Below are 21,588 nucleotides of genomic sequence, written 5' to 3' on the forward strand. Positions count from 1 at the left end.
ACTCAAAAACGCCATATGGTTCTTATTTTTCATCTAGGATTCTAAAAAAAAGAATCCAAAGAAGACTTCTTTACCTGACAAGGTGAGTCTCAGTTCAATAAAAACTCTTTCAAACCATAATCAACAAGACATAATGAAAATAATATGAGCATAGATTCATTTAAAAGACTTCTTGAGCAAAAGAAACACTCTAAGAAACGTCTCAACATCATGTGATTTAGTGAATAGAAAGACCCTTCATTTTGCTGGGTCATATTTCCCTGTGCCAAAGCTCTTCTATGAAGATGCCTTTATAAGGACTGCATGTATCATGAATCACGTAGTCTCCTCACACCAACTTTTTGCTGAAAGTAAACTAATTAAAATATATAGTTTAAATTGTTATTTATCATGAAAAAAAACATGTCTTATTTTTTATTTATTTTTTTCTTCTACAAGCTATTTTATTATTTTTTTAGCTTATTTATGGTTGCCAATATTTTGTAAAAAATATGCAATATTTTCAATTTTTTATTTCTCACCAGATTTTTTACTTCATTATTTTGAGGCTTAACACTTCTCCCAAACCGAATCCAAATCAGGCTTTTCAAACCTGCTAATCCGTATGGCTCCATATTAAAGAGCTATACCGCCTCACGAACCCGAACCTGAATTAGAATGGGTCGGGTTTGGGTCTGACTTTAAAGCCAATACATAGGGGGGGGGGGGGGCACTAACCCATACCCAACTGCATTTCATATCCAATGCCACCCAAAACCAAACCAATTATATACGCTAAGCCAAACCCTGGGGTATTTAAGAATTGGTCGGGTGTTATATATTATTTAGATCCGAATAGAAATTAAAGTGTGTTTAAGACCCAACCCAATTTTATGGGACTGGATACATACCCAAACCCATTAAAAGAGTAAGAGTGTATGTTGGTATATATTTTCCAGATTCAATCCTATCTCATCATATATTATTCAGATCTGAATTTGGGCAACCATTTTTATACCCGACCAATGTCCACAATGACATAGGTAAACTAGTTACAGTTTTTAGATTTTTTTTTTGAATTTATAACCCGAAGAAACTGCACCCGGCACGAAGACCTGGTCACCCTGGATCAGCCTGCCATAACTACGGTCGTAGTGCGGGCTGCGTAAAACTCAAGTGTCAATCAGGTCTATATTTCGGATCTTGCTTGACCCAAAATGGCTTTAGTGCAATGTGGTTTCAGGTTTAAAGCTGGTTCAGGCAGATATCACAAAATATTAATTTATCGGTATGTAAATGGTTTAGGTGCAAAGGGGTTTAAGTACGTTAGAAAATTGAGGCATGGATATACAATATGAAGATCCGTTTGGATTTATTTTGTATAGTGGGTTGTAAAAAGTGGCTGGACTTTAAATCGTTAAATTAACTATTAAACTGATCGGATCTCTTAGTAGCTTTTCTTATTCGAATCTGAATCAAATTCTAGACCTAATTACCTTATGTCCAATTATTAGGATTTATGTAATTGCTTAAAATGAAATGAATTTTATCTCATTTACATTTCTATTAGTAGGGAATTAGATTGGATGGAGCTTTTACCGTAATCCTTACCAGATCCAACATTTGTAATCCAATATTTATTGTTGGATCCAAACAGTATAAAACCAGTTCTAATGTAATATATTTTGACATTTTCACATAAAAACCATTTAATTTATATCATAGTCACAAATATCAGCCATTTTTTTAGACTTTGCAACTGTATCACAATATTTTTAAAAAAGATATAATCATAAAGAAATGTGATATTTTGAAAATATCACCTATAAATATTGTGTTTTTATCTCGGCAATGTCATGTTATTAATGTGATATTTGTATATTTATATATTCATGTTCTGGTTCAATTTTTAGACATTTAAAATATTATTAAATTTTTATTTACCTAAATTATTTGAGAAAAATATTTTTTAAATTTATTGCACGATTTTCTTTACTGATAAAATCTTGATAGCAAGATTTGTATGGTTTATATTTACGGAGATCTAGTACCATGCGATTCCAACTCATAACTAAATTTGAAACTACACTTGAGATCCAAGACAAAAACAGGTTTAGAACTGAAACCACTCTTCAATGTTTGCCGAATCATATCTGATTGTGGGGTTCTCCCAAATATATATATATATATATATATATATATATATATATATATATATATATATATATATATATATATAAGAATGAAGACCTCCCTAATGAAAACGGCCCCAAACCTACCAAATGAAAATTTTTTGGTGTTTTTTTAAATTCTGACCATACAGATGTATTCAGCATGATTGATTTACTAGAGAATGACACTTGGATCATGAATATTGGATAGAAAAAATGGTATTTGGAGCCTCAAAATTTTATACACCATTGATTTTTGAAACTTATAAAAGCTTATCCATGCATCTGAATCAAATGCTCCAAGAACTGATTCCTATAAAAACATATATATCACGTGTAGGGTCATAATTTCGAAAAAAAATACCAAAAATCCAATAAAACATCCATTTGGTAGGTTTAGGAGGGTTTTTCATTGGAGATGTTTTCAAAATCATATATATATATATATATATATATATATATATATAGAGAGAGAGAGAGAGAGAGAGAGAGAGACCATGAGTTTTAGGTTATGGTAACAATTGAAACGAAGGGTAAAGGTGAGAACGCAAATGTGTTACTTGTTATCTCTTTGGTAGCAGTAACAATTGAAAGTGTGGGAGTTTTTCGTTAAATACAAGCAAACATGTGTTGTAACTCGAACAAACAGCACCGGACACGAAGGTCAGGTCACGCTGGCTCAGCCTGCCCGACCTAGGTCATCATGTCATTGGCATACAACTCCGAGGCTAGGACCCCTACTCTCAGGGCCCATGCTCGGTGTTGGCTTTGCTTAGAGGAAAAACGTCCATGGAATCTAACTTTGGCCACCCGTCTAGCAGCCAAGGCCCCCATCCCACTGTGCCAACCTCCATTGGGGCTGCTTTACCTATTTAGTATTTTGTTTATTGTCTTCATGCATTAACCATTAGCTCGTTCATAAGGTAGGGAAGGAGAACACCGATTGAAAGAAAATAAGCTAACTATACATTTATAGTAAACAATGTACATATAGAAACTCCGTTTTAGAGTACATTTTTTTCGATAAAACTTTGAACATGAAAGAAGCAATTCAAAAATCCATACAAAAAAAAACATATTCTTTTGATATCAGAACTAGAACACAAATTAATTAAACAAATTATTTTCAGAAAAATTCAATCATGGATCTAATTGGAAGGATCATAACGACTGTTGAATATGAATCTCACGGTTCTTATATCCTAACTTGCTTCTATTAAAAAAACTATATATATATATATATATATATATATATATATATATATATATATATATATATATATATATATATATATATATATATATATATATATATATATATTGAAAGGCAAGCTCGGGTTAGGCCGACAACAATCACCCCATGTGGTAGAAGGATTAGATCCTGGGCCTTCAGCTTGACATAGGACCTCGCTTACTGCATGGGATATCACGTGGGTGTCATTTTTTTACACGTTTTTTAAAAAATTAAAACGAAATAATGTATTCAGTATTTAAACAATTTTTGCCATTCCACCTATTGTTAGACATGGTGCCTGTTGGCATGAAATGTTAACTAAGGTGGCCATGTCGCCTCAAATTGCTTGAGAGAGATGGACCCAAAACGTTTGGGTTAACGAGGCATTCAAGTATGGGATGAAACGGCAACACCAAAGGAAGCTACAAGATCCAAGCTTGTGCACAAAAAAATATACAAACACAGAAAATAGAATCCCCCTTGAAACAAGTTGTTTTCTCACTCAACTTCTTCATTCTTTCTTTTTATTTTTTACCATCAATGAAATAAGCATCAAATCATGATGGTGGAAAAGTGTTATGATAACATAATTAAGCTTTAGTTTTTCTTATAATCTACCAATTTTTATGAGTAAATCCTTACTCTTTGTGAAAGCTTTCTCATAGGAAGGCTTAGCTAGCATGATTTTTGATAACGGAAAATGATCAGTCAATTTAATGTGTTTTCTTAAAAAATCTTATAATCTTTTTATATTATTTTTATATTTAAATTATAAATATTTAGATTTTAAAAGACCTTTTTACCCTTTGTACATGCAAATTTCTTCTTATATACGTGAACTTCCTCCCAAATATGTAACTATTTTTAAAACAGTCTTTGTTCTCATAACTGTATTTCTTTGATCATATGTCAAAAACTTATATTTTTATAGTTAGTGAAAAGTTGAGACACAATCCTATAAATTTCAAGTTTTGAGTCAAAACCGAAAATAAATCTAGGGTTCATATTTCTGAGTTCTAAAACTGAAATAGAAACATACACACCCTCTAATGTTATGCATTTTTCATCCATTTTATGTTATTTTCTGATTACCTGCACAAAAACTTGTCTCGGGCTTAAAAGTGAAGGCCCCTGCGATATAACTTCGAGTAATCACAAACACCGAAGGTAGGCCTTTTGAGCGTACAAGCAACACACAACACACGCGCACGAGCGAAAGCAATAGTGCATGCATGTACAATCACAAAGAGAACAAAGAGGCAAGGATACAAAAAGCTTCTTTATAGATACTTGAAAGCAAAGTACATCAAGAGGGGGAGAGAGGGTCTGAATACACGAAGTACTTAAGCTGTAAGGCCTTGTGGGGCACTTGAGTGTGTCAAAGAAGTATATACATCAGAGAAAAAAGGTGAAAAACATGGCAGTTCATTACACGCTCTCCCGCCTAAGTTGGTGCCGTCCTCGTCACCAATTGTTCATGATAGTCTTTTATAAGTTGTCGATGCTGAAACATGTTGCTGGCCTTTTCCCAGGTGGTTTCACATTCTGGCAATCCCTTCCACTGCACTAAGTATTTTTTGACTTTTCCTAGATAGTTGTTGGAATGGTTGAGGATGACTTCTGGTTCTCTTCCTGGTACAATGACCGTTGAGGGTGGCTGCTGCGAGATCGGAGTACGTTGAGGCATTCTTCATTGAGGATCTTCTTTATCTTCGTGAAACGACTTCAGGTTACATATGTAGAATACCGGATGCACTTGAAAGTTTGTTGGCAAGTCCAGTCGGTACACCAGGTTTCTCATACGTTTGATAATGGTGAAGGGACCATCATACTTGTGGATAAGGCCTCGGTAGTGGCCCCAAAAGATAGTTGTGTGATCGAAAAAGAGCTTGGCCAACACTTTGTCTCCAACATAAAATTATGCTCGATGATGCTTCTCATCTGCCCATTTCTTCATGCGCTTGGTCGCCTTGTTTAGGCATGCCTTCACCAACTCTGTATGATCTTGTCAGTTCCTGATGAACTAGTATGCATAATGTGCTTTGTCATGGCCTCGCGCAACAAAGAAGTGCGGAGTTTGACTATTGTACGATTACGACTTTAAATGGATTATGACCGGAAGACTCGCTCTTTTAAAGGTTGTAGCAGAATTTAGCCGCATCAAGTAAATTAACCCAATCCCTTTGGTTGGCACTCACAAAGTGCCGCAGGTATTCCTCTAGCATACCATTTATTCTCTCTGTTTGTCCATCGGTTTGGGGTGAAAACTTGTGTTGAAATGCAAGTTTGTCCACATTAAGCGAAACACTTCTCCTCAAAACTTATCAGTGAAGCGTGCATTACGATCACTGACGATGCTCTCAACAATTCCTCAATGCTTTATTACGTTCCGCATGAACAACTTCGCAGTATCTGCAGCTGAGCAAGTGGTAGGGGCAAACACAAAGACAACATACTTCAAGAACCTATCCACAACCAGATAGATCGAACTACAACCTCGTGCTTTCGGCAAGCTCACAATAAAATCCATGGTTATGCACTCCCACAGACGGCTTGGCACAGGTAGGGGCTCCAGTAGTCCATGAGATCTCTGATTAAGGGCTTGTCTTGTTGGCAAATCAAGCAAGTTTGCACATAAGTATCTATATCACCGCACATCTGTGGCCAGTAGAATGTGTGTTTTAACAACACCAAGGTCCTTTGTTGCCCTGGGTGACCCGCCTAGGTAGTATTGTGGCACTCGTGCAACAAGTGCCTCCTCAAGGTATCCTGTCGAGAAGTATATAGACGGTCGCTCGCGATGTGGAGCAAATTGTCTTTTAGCCAAAATCTCTGTGTCTTCCCTTCCTTCACCAATGTGATCAATTATTGAGTCATCATGTCACTTTTTGAAGCTTCTCGCACCTGTTCGAGAAGATCGCTCGTCGGTTGGCTAACGCTATCGTCCCAAGTGAGCAAAGTTGTGAGTTTCGCCTTTCGACTCAAGGCGTCAGCCACAACATTGGTCCTGTCTGACTTGTATTCGAGGACCATATAGAATTCTGCCAAGAAATCCTGCCAGCACGTTTGCCTTGGACTCAACTTCTTCTAAGTCTGGAAGTAGTTTGTCGCAATGTTGTCAGTATGGAGAACGAATTGCGACTTCAAAAGATAGTGTCTCTATATGCCAACACAGTGCATGATCACCAACATCTCACGCTCGTGTACAGTATATCGACGTTCAGCGTGGTTCAACTTTCTTCTTTCAAATGCGATATGATGTCCTTCTTGGAGCAACACCCATCCAATAGCAAAGTCAGATGTGTCGATCTTCACTTCAAACGGTTGCCTACAGTCGGGCAATTTCAACACTGACTCCTCTGTCAGGGCATGCTTCAACCCACCAAAAGCCTTCTAGCAGGCATCAGACTATAGACATGGTCGATCTTTCTTCAACAGATCTGTGAGCATAGTAGCAATCTGCGAGTATCCCTTGATAAAGCGTCGGTAATAATTTACAAGCCCCAAAAAAGAGCGTAACTCTGGAACCTTAGAGGGTGTCTCCCATGCTTGAATAGCCTCAATCTTCCTGTGGTCCATTTTGAGAGTGCATCCTCCCACAATATGCCCAAGAAAATAGACTTCTTTCTGGCCGAATAGGCATTTTTTCTGCTTGACATACAACTCGTGGTCCTTTAGAGTTTGAAACACAATCTAAAAGTGTTGAACATGTTGCTCAATCGAATTGTTGTACACCACTATGTAGTCCAGGTACACTACGATAAACTTGTCAAGGTGCGGGTAGAAGATCTTATTCATTAAGGTCGAAAAGGTAGCGGGCGCGTTCATCAAGCTGAAGGGCACGACAAGAAATTCGAACACCCCATATCGCATTACGCAGGTAGTTTTTGGCTCATCCCCTTCTACAACTCTGACTTGCCAATAGTCAGATCTCAAATTCATTTTTTAGAAGACCTTCGCATTTCTAAACTGATCAAACAAGTCCGCGATCAAAGGAAGTGGGTATTTATTCTTCATCGTCATTTTGTTCAGTGCCCTATAGTGGATGCACAACCGCTTAGACCCATCGTGCTTCACTTGAAATAGCACGAACGCTCCAAAAGGAGCTTTGGCTGGTTGAATGATCCCCGCTTTGGGCATATCATCCAGTTGTTTGCGTAATTCTTGCAGCTCATAAATTGCCATATGATAAGGAGTCATTGCCGGTGGTCGTGCATCTAGTACTAGTTCAATATGATGGTCTACCTCATGCCTCGGAGGTAGCTTCTTCAGCATCTCGGTGGGCATAACATCATCAAACTCCTTCAATATTGACGCTAAGGCCTCTGGGATATTTGTGGCTTCTTCTGCCTCGTCCGTAGTGTGGATTGTGATAAGAAAAGTCGTGTCACCGCTTTTCATGTCTCTCTTCAATTAGAGCGCAGACACTAAGCCCTCACAGGGCTTCCCTGATATCGCAGTAACCAAGACAATGCTTAAAAAAAGGAGATGGATCGAGACATTAGTTTTTCACTGCCATCAAGATCACCTTATTCTGATGAACGATTGGGGAGAAACATCATCTGAAAGATATACTATTCATCTTAAACATGCAAATAATGAACATAAGCAAGAATAAGGAAGTATGCATAAAATATAAGCAGATATATGTGAATTTCCTTAAATCCTCATATATTTTATCCAAACTTGAAGAAGTCTACATATATTTTATATGGACTTAAGGAAGGACTTGAGAAAATTCGCATAAAATATATGTGAACTTGAGGAAGTTTGCACAACATAAAATATGTGCCGACTTTCTCAAGTCTTCATATATTTTTTGCAGACTTGAGGAAGTTCGCATAAAATATATGTGGAGTCCTCATATATTTTATGAAAACTTAAGAAAGTCTGCATATATTTTATGCAGACTTCCTCATTTTGTTCGAATTCGACAAGATGTTCTCAAATATTATTATGTGAACTTCGTTATGTTCTCAAAAAAAATATGTGAACCTCATTTTAGGTGAAAGTATGCGGCACCCGACGATCATCCCGGGTAATCCACCTAGTCCTGATAACCCAGCCATCAGTCCTCCCGTCCTCCGTAGATCCTCAAGGCCTACTCAACAACCCACTAAACTAAAAGACTTCTACACATACCTATCAACTCAGTCACCCAACCATCCCATAGAAAACTATATATCCTTTGACCACCTTTTATCCTCTTATCAGTCTTATATCTTCCACACATACTCGTCTCAGGAGCCTACTACCTTTGAAGAGGCCTCGAAAGATCCTAAGTGGAAGATAGCTATGGAGGATGAACTCAATGCTCTGGAAAATAGTCACATTGCCCCAAGGGAAACAAATCGTGGGGTGCAAGTGGATATTTTAAGTCAAGTACAATAATGACGGCAACGTTGAAAGGTACAAGGCCAGACTCGTAGCTAAGGGGTACATCCAAAAAGAAGGGATTGACTACAATGAAATCTTTGCTCTTATTGCGAAAATGAGTTCTATTTATACTTTACTGGAAGTTGCCTCTATTAAAAGGTGAAAAACCTTTCAATTAGATGTAAAGAATGTGTTTCTACAAGGAGACTTGAAAGAAGAAATCTTCATGAATCATCGTCCTGGTATTGAGAAGAAAAATCAAGTTTGCAAATTAAAAAAATCTCTTTATGGTTTAAAACAATCATCGAGAGCTTGGTTTTCAAAGTTAACTGTAGCTCTCATAAATTTGGGGTTCAAAGGAGGAATGCCGACTATACTATGTTCTTGTCCATTAAAACTACAAGTACCATGATTCTGTTGGTCTACGTAGATGATATCATCATAACAAGAGATGATTTAGGTTTTATGAAAGATATCAAGTCTCCGCTGCACAAACAATTTGAAATCAAAGATCTCGGGAAGTTGAGATATTTCCTAGGAATCGAAGTTTTTCATTCTGAACAAGGCATGTTTCTATGTTAGCGAAAATACGCGTTAGACTTGTTGAAAGAAATCGGCAAATTGGGGGCTACGGTCGCAGATACTCCTTTAGATTCATATTGTAAATTGTGCAAAAATGGGGGTGACATCATTCAAAACATTGAACAATTTCAGAAACTTTTGGTAAAACTTATATATCTCACGCTGACCCATCCAGACATCACATATCATGTCAATCTTGTCAGCCAATTCATGCATTCTCCTCTATCGACTCATCTGAAAGCAGTTCATAGAATCTTAAGATATTTGAAAGGTTGTCCTGGAAAAGGTATCCGTCTGAAACGAAATTCAACTCTAAATGTTGTTGACCACATCAACGTCGATTGGGCAGGAGACCCAAATGATTGTAGGTCAACCACAGGATATTATACTCTCATCGAAAGAAATATTGTGTCTTGGAGGAGCAAGAAACAAACAGTTGTTGCTAAATCCAGTGCAGAAGTTGAATACAGGGCTATGGCAACAAGCTCATGCCAATTTGTTTGGATAAAAATCTTACTCAAAGACATGGGCGTCAACATTATGGAACCGACGGAATTAAAGTGTGACAATATGGCAGTCATCCACATTGGAGCAAACCGTGTATTCCATGAGCGAACTAAGCACATTAGGGAGATTGTCACTTTGTTAGTGAAAAAATCCAAGATCATACCATCAAAACTCCTCATGTAGCGACCAATTGGCTGACATATTTACTAAATCTCTTAGTAAAGAGAAATATGAAGATATCTCAGATTCTCAAGTAAGTTGGGGCAGATTGATATCTGCTCTCCAACTTGAGGGGGAGAGTGTTACGGTTATCCAGCGTGATCATCCAGCGTGACACTTTCCGATATTCAAGCTACCAGAATTTTGATATGTATGGCAGGAGGGTGCCTTCACTTTTTCGGTTATTCTGCTTTCCTATCTTCTTGATCCTTATCAGGATCGTGACTCTGTGTATTTATATGGTTGTGCTCTCCCTTGAAAAATAACACAGATCATCGTTGTGTTCTGGTGGATGTAGGCACATTGGCCGAACCACGTATGCCCTAGTGTCTCTGCATGCATGTGTGTATGAATGGTTCGTTTTGTGTATCTCCATTCTATTTCAACATCAACGGCTCTCTAAGAGACTTTTCTTCTGTATAATGGGGTTCGTATTGATTTTCCAAGGAGTGTTACCTAATAATATTTGATATTTTTTTTTCAACGCACTTATCCTTATGTCTTCTTGTATGGACCCATAAGATGTCACATTCTCAAAGTGTTTTCTTGCCCATAAGTGGCTCACTAAACCATGTACATCGGTTCGTGACAATGTGGATGGTAAGATTTACCATCAGAGATGATGCAGGATGGAATATTTGTGCAGGTTGGGCCTCCAACAGAAGCTAAGAGGGAGTGATGTATATGGAATGATATTATACCAAATGTTCCTAAAGGCAGTAAGGTGATTTTTGAGTCCCCTAACAGCGAGGTGGTGGCCAGAGCTAGAAGGAGCAGGTGGGCCTGGAGATGATAACTTTCTGCAACTAATATATGATATGAATCAGTTCCAGTGCAGGAAGGTGATGAAGGAATATAAGTTAGTAGCTAATTCCTTGACGACAATGGATGTTACGAGCGAGAACTACATTTGGAAAGACAAGAGATCAGATTGGACGCCTGATATTTATGCACTGTGATCATTCTTGTATTTTATAACTTTTTCATTGTATTCTCTGGTAGGGGTCTGCCTAACCAGAGGTTGCCTATAAAAATATACATATAAATTAGGTGTAAGTGGAGAAATCACAATTACATAGGAACAAAGTTATCCAACCGTGTTTTATTCATTGCTTTTCTTTCAAAAAAAAAAAAAGGTTATCCAAACTGTGAATTATAAATATGATTTGGTTTTTTATTCTTTTCCAGATGTTGCCTTGACATATTTTTTTATGTTAGAAAAACAAATATGACACAATTACCAGCATGCGTGCAAGAACATGCGATCAGATACACATGGGCCAAAACAGAGGATTCAAAAATGCAACAGGTGCATCATGTTTTATAATGAAAATATGGGTTCAATTCTGCCAGCAACTGTCCAAAATAAATTATATTTTGAGTATCAACTGTTTCAGATAAAAAAAAAGCGATTCGGTCGTTAGGAGCAGCAGCTCTTCGTAGTCGCTCAAGCTCTGCGCGTCCGACGCTCTCTCCTCCTCTGCCAACTCCGCTGTTCCGCCCCTTCTCGGTTCGTCGTCTTGCCGGAGACACGCTTCATCGTTTCCGCTTCCCGATACCGCTCGCTCGAGCTGGGGCTCGAGGGAAGCGTCCGTCCCCGACTCCCTCGCTTCCGTTGATTCGTCGTCTTTGGGTGAACTCGTAGCGCCCGGGAGTTTCAGTGTCCAGCGTCCACCTCGGAGCTTCAGCGTCTTGACCCAGTCGGTCGTCTCCATCTCTCCGTCGTCAGATTTTTCCGGCTGGTCAGACACATGGCTTCCTGTCTGCTCGACATGTGGCAGAGGTCCGCCAGATTCGGACGTGGACGGCGGAAAGTCGCCGGTTTCTTGGATGACGATACGGCTCCAACCGGCCGCGTGCGAGCCCTCTCCGACGGTTCGGGCCATGGGAGCCGGGTCTGAGGCGGGTCCATGTGGTGGAAAGACGGGTGGCTGTGGTGGCGGAGCGGGCCGTGGGCCGGACTCAGGGGCGTTTGTTCTTTTTTCTTGGATTTTGGATCGGGGCGGCATTTTTGGTTCTTGTTCCATCCGACGATGGAGACGGACTTCGGATTTGGGTGGAGTGGTGTCGGATCAGACTTTTGAATCTGAAAATGGACAGTGGATCCTAATCCGAACCCAGACCAGAATCAGTGGCATTACTATATACACTTAAAATCTAAATCTACCGAAATTTTTATGAGAAAAATAAACTTCGTTAATTGATCATTGATTTATTTTTTTAATGAAAAGATCCTAAAAACTTTATAAAATATACAACACAAAAATTCAAAACATATATTGGCCAATTCAAAACGGATTCAAACTTTGGTAATATTGCATTAAACGTACAGATTCGAACCGGGACTCAGGTTATTTGAAAAAATGAAATCCCGAGTCCTTCAGTAGGGGAACAAAAGAAACCAAGATGGGTACGGAACGCCAATTTTAGGTACGTGTCCATGGTGACACATGTGAATACTGGGACACGTATACGATCATTAATTTAAGGGAAATTTTAAAATACCCCCAATCTTTTGGGTTAATTCATGAGAACACCAAAAAGTTTGAGAATCTAAAAATTCAAATCAAAGTTTTTATTTGTATTACTCAAATTCCCCCAATCATGAATTAACGTTGGGTTTCATTTTGGTCTCATATTTTAAATTGATTGTTTTACCCTTCTAACTAGGAATGTCAACCCCGGTTTGGTTAGGACTCAAGTGAAAGACCAGATTTTCCGGTATGGTATCAGATCCGAACCCGAGTTTAATAGGATATACTATAAGAAAAAAATTAAAAACTTGAGAACATTAGTATTAGGGTTTTAGTTTTTAAATATTTACATGGTTTGAACCAATTACGAGCAGTGTCCATTTTCTACAATATTTGACATATGATTTCGAGAGGATCAATATGATATTGATGCGGTTAGTTTACACAGACAATCGCAATAAAATCAATAAAGAAGCAAATAACCATAAGACAAAAAGATTTTACGTGGTTCTGCAAAATCATCTAAATTCATGAGAAAAATACCAAGAGCTTTTAGTAATAAAATCAGTAACTAATAAAAGAGAATAAATAAAACCGCAAAAAATATGATATTGATGCGGTTAGTTTACACAGACAATCGCAATAAAATCAATAAAGAAGCAAATAACCATAAGACAAAAAGATTTTACATGGTTCTGCAAAATCATGTAAATTCATGAGAAAAATACCAAGAGCTTTTAGTAATAAAATCAATAACTAATAAAAGAGAATAAATAAAACCGCAAAAAGAAACAACCACACTTATCGTTCGACCCACCAAGAGGGTTGATGTCCGCAGTCCAGACCTTCCTCTTCATCACCAAGAAAAAGTCAGCACCTTCTCTCTCACTCCTCTCAAAATCCAAGAGAAACCCTAAAACTAACAAACCACCTTTTTTTTTCTCCTACGTCTTATTTAAAAAAAAAGAACATACCTTTTTATTTATAATTTTCAAAAGTGGAGTCCTTATTCACCAAAAAGCCTCGTATGGTTCTTATTTTTCATTTAGGATTCTAAAAAAGAATCCAAAAAAAACTTATGACAAGGTGAGTCTCAGTTCAATAAAAACTAGTTCAAACCATAATCAACAAGACATACGGAAAATATTATGAGCTTTTAGATTCATTAAAAAGACTTCTTGAGCCAAAGAAACACTGTAAGAGACGTCTCAACATCATGTGATTTAGTGAATAAAAAGACCCTTCATTTTGTTGGGTCATATTTCCCCTTGCCAAATCTCCTCTAGGCTCCTCTCACCAAGTTTTTTGTGGAAAGTAAACTAATTAAAATAGTTTAAATTGTTATTTATCATGAAAAAAAAAACATATGGCTTATTTTTTATTTTTATTTCTTCAAGAAGCTATTTTATTATTTTTTAGCTTATTTATTGTTGCCAATATTTAGAAAAAAAAATGCAATATTTTCATTTTTTTTATTTCTCACAAGATTTTTTATTTCATTATTTTGATGCTTTAATTAAACACTTGTCCCAAGCCGATTCCAAATCAGGTTTTTGCAAACCTGCTAATCCGTATGGCTCCATATTGAAGAGCTATACCGCCTCTCCAACCCGAACCTGAATTAGAATGGGTCGGGTTTGGGTCTGACTTTAGAGCCAATACATAAGGGGGACCCACCAACCCATACCCAACTGCATTTTATATCCAATGCGACCCAAAACCAAACCAATTATATACGCTAAGCCCAACCCTGGGGTATTTAAGAATTGGTCGGGTGTTATATATTATTTAGATCCGATTAGAAATTAAAGTGTGTTTAAGACCCAACCCAATTTTATGGGACTGGATACATACCCAAACCCATTAAAAGAGTAAGAGTGTATGTTGGCATGTATTTTCCAGATTCAATCCTATCTCATCATATATTATTCAGATCTGAATTCGGGCAACCATTTTTATACCCGACCAATGTCCACAATGACATAGGTAACTAGTTACAGTTTTTAGATTTTTTTTTTTGAATTTATAGCCCGAAGAAACTGCACCCGGCACGAAGACCTGGTCACCCTGGATCAGCCTGCCATACGGTCGTAGTGTGGGCTGAGTAAAACTCAAGTGTCAATCAGGTCTATATTTTGGATCTTGCTTGACCCAAAATGGCTTTAGTGCAATGTGGTTTCAGGTTTAAAGCTGGTTCAGGCAGATATCACAAAATATTAATTTATTGGTATGTGATTTATTAGGATTTAAGTAATTGCTTAAAATGAATTGAATTTTATCTCATTTACATTTCTAGTAGTAGGGAATTAGATTGGATGGAGCTTTTACCTTAATCCTTACCAGATCCAACATTTATTGTTGGATCCAAACAGTATCAAACCAGTTCTAATGTAATATATTTTGACATTTTCACATAAAAACCATTTAATTTATATCATATATAGTCACAAATATCAGCCATTTTTTTAGACTTTGCAATTTTATCGCAATATTTTTTAAAAAGATATAATCATAAGGAAATGTGATATTTTGAAAATATCACCTATAAATATTGTGTTTTTATCTCGGCAATATCATGTTATTAATGTGATATTTGTATGTTTATATATTCATGTTCTGGTTCAATTTTTAGACATTTAAAATATTATTAAATTTTTATTTACCTGAATTATTTGAAAAATATATTTTAAATTCATTGCAAGATTTTCTTTACTGGTAAAATCTTGATAGCAAGATTTGTATGGTTTATATTTACGGAGATCTAGTACCATGAGATTTCAACTCATAACTAAATTTGAAACTATACTTGAGATCCAAGACAAATATAGGTTTAGAACTGAAACACTCTTCAATGTTTGATCCAAAGTTGGATCATATCGGATTGTGCGGTTCTCCGAGATATATATAAGAATGAAGACCTCTCCAATGAAAACGGTCCCAAACCTATCAAATGAAAACTTTTTGGTGTTTTTTTCAAAATTCCAACTATACAGATGTGTTCAACATGATTGATTTACTAGAGATCGACACTTGGATCATGAATATTGGATAGAAAAAATGGTATTTGGAGCCCCAAAAATTTATACACTATTGATTTTTGAAACTTATAAAAACTTATCCATGCATTGGAATCAAATGCTCCAAGAATTGATTCCTATAAAACAAACATATATATCACATTTGTATGGTCATAATTTTGAAAAAAAATACCAAAAATCCAATAAAACATCCACTTGAAAAAAAAACCATACTCTTTTGATATCAGAATTAGAACACGAGTTAATTAAACAAATTATTTTCATAAAAAATCAGTCATGGATCTAATTGGACGGATCATAACGATTCTTGAATATGAATCTCATTGTTCTTATATCCTAACTTGTTTCTATTAAAAAAACTCTCTCTCTCTCTCTCTCTCTCTCTCTCTCTCTCTCTCTCTATATATATATATATATATATATATATATATATATATATATATATATATTGAAAGGCAAGCTCGGGTTAGGCCGACAACAATCACCCCATGTGGTAGAAGGATTCGATCCTGGGCCTTCAGCTTGACATAGGACCTCGCTTACTGCATGGGATATCACGTCGGTGTCATTTTCTTACACGTTTTTTATAAAATTAAAACGAAATTAAACCAGTACATATTGTTTGCAGATTGTTTTGTGACTTGTTCATTTATGCCATTTTTCTCAAGCTCTCGGCTGTCTTTTTTAATGTGAAGCCTTTCAAATAATGTATTCAGTATTTAACAATTTTTGCCATTCCACCTATTTCTAGACATGGTGCCTGTTGGCCTGAAATGTAAACTAAGGTGGCCATGTCGCCTCAAATTGCTTGAGAGAGATGGACCCAAAATGTTTGGGTTAACGCGCATTCAAGTGTGGGATGAAACGGCAGCACCAAAGGAAGCTATAAGATCCCAGTCTGTGCACAGAAAAAATATACAAACACACAAAATAGAATCCCCCCTGAAACAAGTTGTTTTCCCACTCAACTTCTTAGTTCTTTCTTTTTTTTCTCGTTCTCCTTCACTATGCAAATCTCCATAGGCAGATAACTTACCGAGGTATCGAGCTGGCTATCATTTTCTTTTTATTTTTTACTATGAATAAAATAAACATCAAATCATCATGATGGAAAAGTGTCGTACTAACATAATTAAGCTTTAGTTTTTCTTATAATCTACCACTTTTTATACGTAAATCCTTACACTTTGTGAAAGCTTTCTCATAGGAAGGCTTAGCTAGCTTGATTTTTTATAACGATCAGACAATTTAATGTGTTTTCTTAAAAATCTTATAATTTTTTTTATATTATCCTTATGTCCAAAATCATAAATATCTAGATTTTAAAAGACCTTTTTACCCTTTGTATCTTCCAAATATGTGACTATTTTTTATAAAATAGTCTTTGTTCTCATAATTGTATCTCTTTGATCATATGTCAAAAACTTGTATTTTTATAGTTAGTGGAAAGCTGAGACACAAGCCTATAACTTTCACGTTTTGAGTCAGAACCGAAAACAAATATAATGTTCATGTTTCTGAGTTCTAAAACTAAAATAGAAACATGCACACTCTCTAATGTTATGCATTTTTCGTCTATTTTATACTATTTTCTGATTACCTATACAAAAAATCTAAAAAAAAAAAGATCGAGACGTTAGCTTTTCACTGCCATCAAGATCACCTTAATCTGATGAGCGATTGGGGAGAAACATCATCTGAAAGATAAACTATTCATCTTAAACATGCAAATAATGAAGATAAGCGAGAATAAGAAAGTCTGCATAAAATATCAGTCGATATATGCGAACTTTCTTAAATCCTCATATATTTTATCCAAACTTGAGGAAGTCTACATATATTTTATATGAACTTAAGAAAGGACTTGAGAAAATCTGCATAAAATATGTGGACTTGAGGAAGTTCACACAACATAAAATATGTGCGAACTTTCTCAAGTCTTTATATATTTTTTGCAGACTTGAGGAAGTCCGCATAAAATATATGCGGAGTCCTGATAACATAAAATATGTGCGGACTTCCTCAAGTCTTCATATATTTTCTGCAGACTTGAGGAAGTCCACATAAAATATATGCATAGTCATATATTTTATGAAAACTTAAGAAAGTCTGCATATTTTATGCAGACTATATCATTTTGTTCGAGTTTGACAAGATGTTCTCAAATATTATTATGTGAACTTTGTTAAGTTCACAAAAAAAAATATGTGAACCTCATTTTAAGTGGAAGTATGTGGCACCCGACGATGAAACATTTTGCCTAATTTCATGAGTTTTGTGCATGTTAATGGTAAAAAGGGCATTCCAAAGCTGGCTATTTATGATTTTGGACATGAAGAACATATAAAAAATTATGAGGTATCTTGGGAAATGTGTCAAATTACTCGTACAATACGATCATTTTTAGTTTTTAAAAACCCTTGACCCTCCCCATGAAAGGCATTTCCCTTTCATGGGAATCAAACAAAAGGACCCTAAGGTGAGTTTGTTAAGCATCCATGAGAAATGACATTCCCATGAAAGTGCTTCTCTGTATGGGGAGGTGTAACCCAGTTTTTATGTTTTTAATGTTAAAAATATTTTTCTCAAGTGTGTTTATTCTGTGATTTGTGGGAACAAGGCCTCTTTAATATTAAAGGTGGTTCAAACCATTAAGTCGTCTAGACTTGTTATCTAAATTTGTATTAAATCTTGAGACTCAGAACATAAGTCTCGGTCTGCTATTTAGAGTTCCATTGGACTCAATGTTGGATCTGGGTATCAGATCCAATGCAGCCATATGGGCTCACAAATGGTGGGCTTGTAACTCATGGAAAACTCAAAAACTTATGAATTAAAATTCATTCAATGTTGGGAAAACGTCAGAGGAGGGCTATTTATATATGCTCCAGCCCCTGCGCATTGATGGTACAATCTGAGTGCAAATCCACTTTGAAGAAGGCCGTTTACATAATGTCCCTCTCTTCTTTCTACTGTTTTCTCCTCCCTCACTGCGCATACCCCTGGTCGAAAAAACCCAACACTCAAGCAGATCATAGTTACTGAAAGTGCCCTTAGAAAAGGGACAAGCATCGTCCTCCCCGGTATCGTTTTCCCTTGCTTCCCTTTTGTTTCTTGTATTTTCAGTGTTAATTTTTTTTTTTTTTTGCTTCCTTCTCATTTCCTTCACGTTTCCTTTTTCATTTCTCACATGCTTTCATAATTGTGTTCAAAATGAATCACTTCATGCTTTATGTTACTATTTAACACTCATTTTACCACTTTCTCATGCATTATTTCCTGTATCTATTTCACTTCCTAGTCACTATGGTTCGGATCAAATGATATACTGAAACACAAAAATTTTGTGTTTTGAAATCACTACTGCTCATGCCTTCATCACCACCAACGGGGGCTCCACTTGTCTGGTAGGAGCACCTAATGCATGTCACCTTGTGTTGGGACGTTGCAAGTTCAAATCTCAATGGCATCGTTGTATAACTGGTAGGGGTCTAACTAACCTCAGCTTGACACTAGTGCATGGGCGCTACTACTACTGAAAGCCAATACTATAAAACGCTGGGTGAGATTAGCAATCTCACCCAGCGTCTACAACCAGCGTTTACAACCACAAAACCCACCCCATTGTGCGTCCCACTTGTACCGAGCTACAGTACAGTGCGGTGGGTTTTGTGGTTGTAACGCTGCTAATCTCACCCAGCGTTTTACAGGATCTGCAGCTTACCCAATGAATGGTGGTGTGAAGGCCACGGATGGTGTTTCTTTTGATTTGATCCTAGTCGTAAGTTCTAGAGGTTGCAAGTAACCAAGCCCACTAAAACACAAACTCAAAAGTGTTGCAGTTTAGGGAGGTTAGTCAGCCTGTAGAGATCGTGAGGTGCAGCTAGGGCTGGTAAAAGAGCTGACGGCACATTTGGAAGAAAGAAAAAACTCTCATAGGAAAAGAAAGTTTTGCTTATGAGAGTTTTTGATACGAGAAGTTTTCCAAAAAAAAAAAAAGTTTTTCGCTTGTTTTTGTGGCATGAGAAAAACAGAGTAGAAAAATATGAAAAAAATGAGAGAGGAGGAGGAGGGTAGTGGTGATGGTGGTGGGTGGTGGTGAGATGGATGGTGGTGGTGATGGGCTTTTTAGGAATGTTTAGAGAGTCGTTGGACCCTACCCAACAGCTAGATTTCTAGCCGTCTTGTAGGTCTCAACAGCTCTCTAAGAGCCTTCTCTTGTATATAATGGGGTTTGTATTGATTTTCCAAGGAGTGTTACCTAATAATATTTGATATTTTTTTATGAGTGTTTCATCCCATAAGTGGCTTATCCTTATTTGTTCTTGTATTAACCCATAAGATGTCACATTCTCAAAGTGTTTTCTTGCCCATAAGTGGCTCACTAAACCATATACATGGGTTCGTGACAAGGTGGATGGTAAGATTTACCATCAGATATGATGCAGGATGGAATATTTGTGCAGGTTGGGCCTCCAAAGAATTAACAGAAGCTAAGAGGGAGTGATGTATATGGAATGATATTATACCAAATGTTCCTAAAGGCAGTAAGGTGATTTTTGAGTCCCCTAAAAGCAACGTGGTGGCCAGAGCTAACGCACTGATAGAAGGAGCAGGCGGGCCTGGAGATAAGAACTTTCTGCAACTAATATATGATATGAATCAGTTCCAGTGCAGGAAGGGATGAAGGAATCAAAGTTAGTAGCTAATTCCTTGGCGACAATGGATGTTGTGAGCGAGAACTACATTTGGAAAGACAAGCCACCAGATTGGACGCCTGATATTTATGCGCTGTGATCATTCTTGTATTTTTGTATTTTATAACTTTTTTCATTGTATTCTCTGGTAGGGGTCTGCCTAACCAGAGGTTGCCTATAAAAATATACATATAAATTAGGTGTAAGTGGAGAAATCACAATTACATAGGAACAAAGTTATCCAACTGTGTTAAAATTCATTGCTTTTCTTTCAAAAAAAAAAAGGTTATCCAACTGTGAATTATAAATATGATTTGGTTTTTTTATTCTTTTCCAGATGTTGCCTTGACATTTTTTTATGTTAGAAAAACAAATATGACGCAATTGCCAGCATGCGTGCAAGAACATGCGATCAGATACACATGGGCCAAAACAGAGGATTCAAAAATGCAACAGGTGGATCATGTTTTATAATGAAAATATGGGTTCAATTCTGCCAGCAACTGTCCAAAATAAATTATATTTTGAGTATCAACTGTTTCAGAGAAAAAAAAGTGATTAAATGTGAACCCGCTGACCTGGAACAAATAAGTTGGCTCAAGCTATGTGATCGAGTCTTGACTGCTATACGCAAGTTCCTCGAGCACATCTAGGGACTATCAGAACATAAATATGAATACAGGATTTGCAAGCAGTGGAAGGACAATAGTTCAGTAGTGCAACCCATTAAAAATGAACCATTGACACACTAAGGTGAATCCAAGTAACAGAAACAAAATTGTTGGACTTCTGAAGATGAACCTGTCCATGTCCTTTATTTACTGAAGAACTTAGGATCAATCATTTGGTGCAGTAGCCAACATACGAGACTAGAGTGGAAGCTGCTTGTGGGTGTACACCACCCCCTTGTCACCATCTACCACTTGACCGCTCCCTCTTAGAAGCCTACACCAAAGATGCCCAAAAATTAACACTTGAAACAAAGATGCCCAAAAATTAAAACTGAAATAATTGCTAGCAAGGAACAACACATAATCCATGTTTAATATTAAATTCCAGTCTTCCCGCCTCATAATTGGCTAGCAAGATAAATTTATTCATCTAAATGAATCAGACAATCAGTGTGTTATGTACTGAGTTTCAGAAAATCACGTGATTATCAAATTATCCTTTGTGCATACCATCGTGTTGTGAGAAGTCCTTCCACACCAACTGGTCCCCTGGCATGAATTCTACTCGTACTTATTCCAACCTGTACAATTGTATAGAGTAACAAGATTGCACCTCAAGGTTTAAAATCAATACAAGGTT

At 36.8% G+C, this 21,588-nt stretch overlaps 1 long non-coding RNA gene across 1 annotated transcript; it reads right to left on the minus strand.

Annotated features, from left to right (window-relative positions):
* Nucleotides 1-20,772: 20,772 nt before the first annotated feature.
* Nucleotides 20,773-21,531, minus strand: LOC149828206 (uncharacterized). Its single transcript, XR_016434004.1, has 2 exons — nt 21,459-21,531; nt 20,773-21,222 (listed from the first exon to the last, which is right to left on the minus strand). It is a non-coding gene; the product is annotated as an uncharacterized LOC149828206 (long non-coding RNA).
* Between the last annotated feature and the right edge of the window lie 57 nt (nt 21,532-21,588).

Source organism: Nuphar pumila, chromosome 9 (genome assembly GCF_984573655.1).
Source record: "Nuphar pumila chromosome 9, dmNupPumi1.hap1.1, whole genome shotgun sequence".
Taxonomy (NCBI): domain Eukaryota; kingdom Viridiplantae; phylum Streptophyta; class Magnoliopsida; order Nymphaeales; family Nymphaeaceae; genus Nuphar; species Nuphar pumila.